We start from the raw sequence: 6670 nt of genomic DNA on the forward strand, positions 1-6670 counted from the left end.
TCTAAGGTGTACATTTCAATGGCACTTAGTACAATCATAATGTTGTGTAAGGATCAATTCCATCTATTTCAAAACATTTTCATCATCCCATAAGAAAACTCCATCCTGCTAAAATATGTCAGTCTCCAGTTCCCTCCTCCCACTGACCCCCAACAACCATTAGTATGCTTTTTTTTTCACGTGAATTTACCTATTCTGGAAATTTCATATAAATAGCATCATACAGTAAGTGATTGTCTCTGGGTCTTTCATTTAGTTTAATGTTATCAGGATTGAATCATACTGTAGCAGGTATCAGTACATCATTCGTTTTATGGCCAAATAGTATTCCATTGTGTGGAAATACCACACAATATGTATTTTGTGTGTTCCCTCACCAGTTGATTGACATGTGGGTTGCTTCCACATTTTGGGTGTTGTGAATGGAGCTGCTAGGAACATTCGAGAACAGGGATGCCCTGTTTTTGTTTTACTATCTATGAAGGTAATGGAAGGAAGGTGTTCTTCACCTTTTAGTCTCTTCCCTTTTGGTTTGATGATTTTCTTTTGGGTTGTGCTTATATTCCTTTCTTTCTAGTTTGTTTTTTTTGTTTGTTTGTTTGTTTTTATAGTTTTTATTTCATAGATTCCTTGTAATAAGAGCTAGAAAACAGGAGAATTGTTTTTTCCTTCTAATTGAGAGTCACCTCATCTTTGTCAGGGTTGAAATGGTTGAAGTTAAGATAGAGAATACCTTTAAATTTGCAGGTACAGTGGGAACTAAGTAGATTAGTAGTTAATTGATGGTGAAAAGGGGTTTACTGTGACAGATTGCATATTGTCTAGACTCGGGTGAGTGGGTGGGGGCACGAGCCTAGGAATAGAGGAAGCTAGTGTCCTAGCTGGGTGGGTTGCTTGGGACTAGTGATGTGGGTGGGATCTCGCCCAGTATTTTGGAGAACTAGCTCACTAAGCTGTCCAGAAGAAGCAGAACAACTCTTTAGAGTTCCTTGCAACTGGGTTTCTCCTGACAAGTTTCAAAATGTGTTTTACTTTGAATGTTAAAGTGGTTCAGGAGCCGTTTTGTTTCATTTGCCTTCTGAAATTACCCCAGTATGTTTTCCAGCGCTGTGACTTTGTGTTAAGTCCAGGTTGGCCTCCTGCTCTGGGTTTCTTTGCTGAAAGTTAAATATCATATTTGAACTGGAAGAATTTTTGCTCCTTGCCTATGGAGCATTCATGAACATAAAGCAGCCATTTGTCAGCAGGCAGCTGAAAGGCAATTTCAGCAGGGACTGCAAACCACTGCAGGCTGTTGGCTTCCTGGCACACCCACTAGACCCTAAGGTTTACACTGCAAGCAAACTCATAAGGGCTGTGGGTTGGTAGGTGGGGGGGGGAGTGGTGGTAATAAGATGGGCAAAAATAAAAGCAGAGGCTGCAGTCTGAATGACATTGAGCCAGGATGAAGATCCTGGATGTGGGGAAGAAAACTCCCAAAGAAAACTTAAATGTCAAACACAATGGCTCAGAAAAAACATCTGATGTTTACAGCTAACACATTTTTTAAAAAGTAAATTGTGTATGTCTTCTTTATAGTCATAGCTCTAGGGATACTGTAGATATCTTTAGGGAAAGAAAGTGAAAGTGTTAGTCGCTTAGTCGTGTCCAGCTCTTTGCCACCCCATGAGTTGTAGCCTGCCAGGCTCCTCTGCCCATGGAATTCTCCAGGCAAGAATACTGGAGTGGGTTGCCAGTTCCTTCTCCACTAGTTTGTTTTTTGTTTTTTTTTTTTGTATCTATTATAGGCTTTTAATTTATTGTTATCATGGAGTTCCTATATGTTGACTTATATCTATATATACTTATTTTAAACTGATAATTAAGTTTATTTATATTTACATTTTTAAATGACTTAAATATTTATATTTAAGTCATTTAAGTCCCTTTGAAGTCTAAAAAAAACTCTACCTTTTTTACTCCCTTCCTTCACATTTTACATTTTTCATGCCATATTTTTACATGTTAATGTTTATCTCTTAACTGTTTATTGTAGTTTGAGTTAATTTTACAGATCTTGTCTTCTAACCTTTTTATAATACTAGCTTACTTAAGTGGTTGATCCACAGCCTTTACTAGTCAGATTTTTTCCTTCCTTTCAAATTCTTACTTCCAATAAAAAGTTACTCTGTTGTAACCTTTTCTTTTTCACTTAAGACCCTTTAACACTTCTTGTAAGTTCAGTTTAGTATTGATGAACTCTTTTACTTTTTTGCTTGTCTGCAACACTCTTTATCTCTCCTTCAACTCTGAATGATAACCTTACTGGGCAGAGTATCCTAGGTTGCAGTGTTTTCCTTTTCAGCACTTTGACCATATCATGTCACTTCCTTCTGGCCTGCAAAGAATCTGCGGAAAAATCAACTGATAGTCTTAAAGTCTCTTGTGACTTTGTGTTCTCTTGCTGCCTTGAAAATTCTTTAATTCTGCTGTTTTAACCGTGATGCATCTTGGTGTGGATCTCTTTGGGTTCATCTTCTTTGAGACTCTCCATGCTTCCTGTACTTGGAAATCTGTTTCCTTCTTCAGCTTCTGGAAGTTTTTCACTACAATGGTATCAAAGACGTTCTACCCCTTTCTCTCTCTTCTCCTTATTGGACCTCTGTTATGTGAATGTTGGTATGCTTGATGTCCCAGAGCTACCTTAAACTATCCTCTTTTTAAAAAATTTGTTTTTCTTATTGCTGTCCTGATTGAATGCTTTCCATTATTCTATCTTCCAGATAGCTTCTGCATTTTTCCATATCACCTACTGCTGTGACTAGGAGTAAGCAACCCAACCGTGAACGCTATTTAAGAGCAAAGTCATAGCCCTCTGGTGAGCCCTGCTGGTTTTCAAACCAGCTGAGGGGACTTGTCTTCCTTGTGTTGGACCCCAGGGCTGAGATGCCCTACAGATAGACTATATTTCCCATGCTACACATGTCCAGCTTGGACATAAGACTTACTTTGGCCAATGGAATACAAGCAGAAGTGTTGAGTGTTATTAGAGTGAAATCTGTAAGAGCCATTGCATAGTCTGCCACCATCCCTCTTTTAACTCTGTTGCTAGACAAGTCAAATCACCAAAGGAGCCTGTCTCTTCAGCTGAGTCCCCAAATGAAGAACACGTGCAGTAGAATCTCTTGTTGATGTTCTGTAAAAATAAATGTGACCAAGAAATATGCTTAGCTCTTGTAAGCGATTGAGATTCTGGGATTGTTTGTTACTACAGCATAATTAAGCATACACTGACTGAAGCAATAATGCTGTAGGTGATTCAGTAAAAGAAGAAAATAGGATCTGTGTGAGCCCTTACCCCACTGGATGAGATTCAATTCTTGTCTTGCTTTGCTCTTTTTCTCTGTCTCTCTCATTATTCTTGAGATAATTTTTGATTATTGTCTCTCTGTATTTTTGTTTCTCTTGAATGTTAATATTTGTGGCTCTGTCTCTAACTTTGAGGCCATCCTATTCTGAGTTTTTCTTAGTAGTGAGAAGAGAGTTTTTTCAACAGTATGTTGTTTCAGTAATAAGGATAATAACATTAACTCATATTCCACTTTCAAAGCAAGTCACATGGTTATGTCTAACTTCAAAGTGAGTGGGAAAATGCATTTTCTGTCTATTTCTTGAGAAAAGAGAACAAAATATTGTTTAATAATCTACATGAGTAGCACAAACTCTGAACTGTTCCTAGAAACTGATCTCAAGAAACAAGTGTCAGCATCAGAACCTCCTCGCTATTCTTTTTTCACTCCTTTTGTGGGCACAGAGACCATCAATATTACTCTCCCTATATACTCATTCACATGTCACAGTGGGCAGGGTCATTGAGAAACAAGATCTAAATCTTGCCCTCCTCTGGGGCCCCACTTACCCTAACTGTTCTAGGGATGGTTGTAACACTAAGTTATTTAAGGTATTTCTTTTTTTAAAAAAATGTTATTTATTTATTTATTTTTGGCTGCACTTGGATCTTCATTGCTGCACGTGGGCTTTATCTCTAGTTGTGGCACCATGCCAGGACATAGGGTGAATGAAAAGGTGAAAGTTATTCCCATTGACTCTAAAGATAGCAAGGTCTCCAGCAGTGACTTGCATGATAGAAATTACTTTGCCCAACCCACACACCTACAGTCAATTAATCTTTGACAAAAGAGACAAGAATACACATTGGAGAGAAGATAGTCTCTTCAGCAAGTGGTGGTGGGAAAGCTGAACATTTGCAGCTATTGATAAATCAATGAAGTTAGAACACTCCCTCACACCCTGCGCAAAAATACCTCAAGATGGCCTAAAAGACACCACATGACTCCATAAAGTTCCTAGAAGAGAAAATAGGCAAAATATTCTCTGACATAAATTGTACCAATGTTTTCTTAGGTCAGTCTCTGAAGGCAACAGAAATAAGAATAAAAGTAAACAAATGAGACCTAGTCAAATTTGTAAGCTTTGGCACAGCAAAGGAAACCTTAAAAAGAGTGAAAAAACAAACAACCTACAGCCCGGGAGAAAATATTTACAAATGAAGCAACCAACAAGGGTTTCATTTCCAAAATATACAAACAGCTTATATAACTCAATAACCAAAAGTAAACAACCCAATCAAAAACTGGGCAGAAGACTTGAGTAAACACTTCTCCAAAAGGACATACAGATGGTGAACAGGCACATGAAAAGATCCTCAGCATTGACAGGTGTTAGAAAAATGCAAATCAAAACTAATGAGATATCACCTCACAAAAGTCAGAATGGGTATCATTAAAAAGTCTACAACAGTCGGCAAAAACAAGACTGGGAGCTGACTGTGGCTCAGATCATGAACTCCTTATTGCAAAATTCAGACTTAAATTGAAGAAAATAAGGAAAACTACTAGGCCATTCAGGTATGACCTAAGTCAAATTCCTTACAATTATTACAGTGGAAGTGACAAATAGATTCAAGGGATTATATCTGATAGATAGAGTGCCTGAAGAAATATGGATGGAGGTTTGTAACATTGTACAGGAGTTGGTAATCAAAACCATCCCCAAGAAAAAGAAATGCAAAAAGGCAAAATGGTTGCCTGAGGAAGCCTTACATATAGCTGAGAAAAGGAGAGAGGCAAAAGGTAAAGGAGAAAAGGAAAGATACATCCACTTGAATGCAGAGTTCCAAAGAATAAAAAGGAAAGATGAGAAAGCCTTCTTATGTGAAGAAAGCAAAGAAATAGAGGAAAACAATAGAATGAGAAAGACAAGCGATCTCTTTAAGAAAATTAGAGATACCAAGGGAACATTTCATGCAAAGATGGGCTCAATAAAGGACAGAAAAGGTATGCACCTAACAGAAGCAGAAGATATTAAGAAGAGGTAGCAAGAATACACAGAAGAACTATACAAAAAAGATCTTCATGACCCAGATAATGACCATGGTGTGATCACTCACCTAGAGCAGACATCCTGAAGTGTGAAGTCAAGTGGGCCTTAGAAAGCATCACTATGAACAAAGCTAGTGGAGGTGATGGAATTCCAGCTGAGCTATATTAAATCCTAAAAGATGATGATGTTAAAATGCTGCACTCAAAATGCCAGCAAATTTGGAAAACTCAGCAGTGGCCACAGGACTGGAAAAGGTCAGTTTTCATTCCAATCTCAAAGAAAGGCAGTGCAAAAGAATGTTCAAACTACCGCACACGCTAGCAAAGTAATGCTCAAAATTCTCCAAGCCAGGCTTCAGCACTACATGAACTGTAAACTTCCTGATGTTCAGGCTGGATTTAGAAAAGGCAGAGGAACCAGAGATCAAACTACCAATGCCCATTGGATTGGATCATCGAAAAAGTAAGATAGTTCCAGAAAAACATCTATTTCTGCTTTATTGGTTACACCACAGCCTTTGACTATGTGGATCACAACAAACTGTGGAAAATTCTGAAAGAGATAGGAATACCAGACCACCTGACCTGCCTCCTGAGAAATCTGTAGGCAGGTCAAGAAGCAACATTAGAACTGGACATGGAACAATGGACTGGTTCCAAATTGGGAAAGGAGTATGTCAAGGTTGTATATTATCACCCTGCTTATTTAACTTATATGCATAATACATCATGCAAAATGCTGTGTTGGATGAAGCACAAGCCGGAATCAAGATTGCTGGGAAAAATATCAATAACCTCAGATATGCAGGTGACACCACCCTTATGGCAGAAAGCAAAGAGGAACTAAAGAGCCTCTTGATGAAAGCAAAAGAGAAGCATGAAAAAGCTGGCTTAAAACTCAACATTCAAAAAACTAAGGTCATGGCATCTGGTTCCATCACTTCATGGCAAATAGATGGGGAAACAATGGAAACAGTGACAGACTTTATTTTCTTGGGCTCCAAAATCACTGCAGATGGTGACTGCAACCATGAAATTGAAAGATGCTTTCTCCTTGGAAGAAAAACTATGACTAACCTAGACAGTATATTAAAAAGCAGAGACATTACTTTGCCAACAAAGGTCCATCTATTCAAAGCTACGGTTTTTCCAGTAGTCATGTATGAATGGATGTGTGAGTTGTACATAAAGAAGGCTGAGAGCCAATGAATTGATGTTTTTGAACTGTGGTGTTGGAGAAGACTCTTGAGAGTCCCTTGGACCACAAGGAGATCCAACTAGTCCATCCT

Source organism: Cervus canadensis, chromosome 18 (assembly GCF_019320065.1).
Source record: "Cervus canadensis isolate Bull #8, Minnesota chromosome 18, ASM1932006v1, whole genome shotgun sequence".
Taxonomy (NCBI): Eukaryota; Metazoa; Chordata; class Mammalia; order Artiodactyla; family Cervidae; genus Cervus; species Cervus canadensis.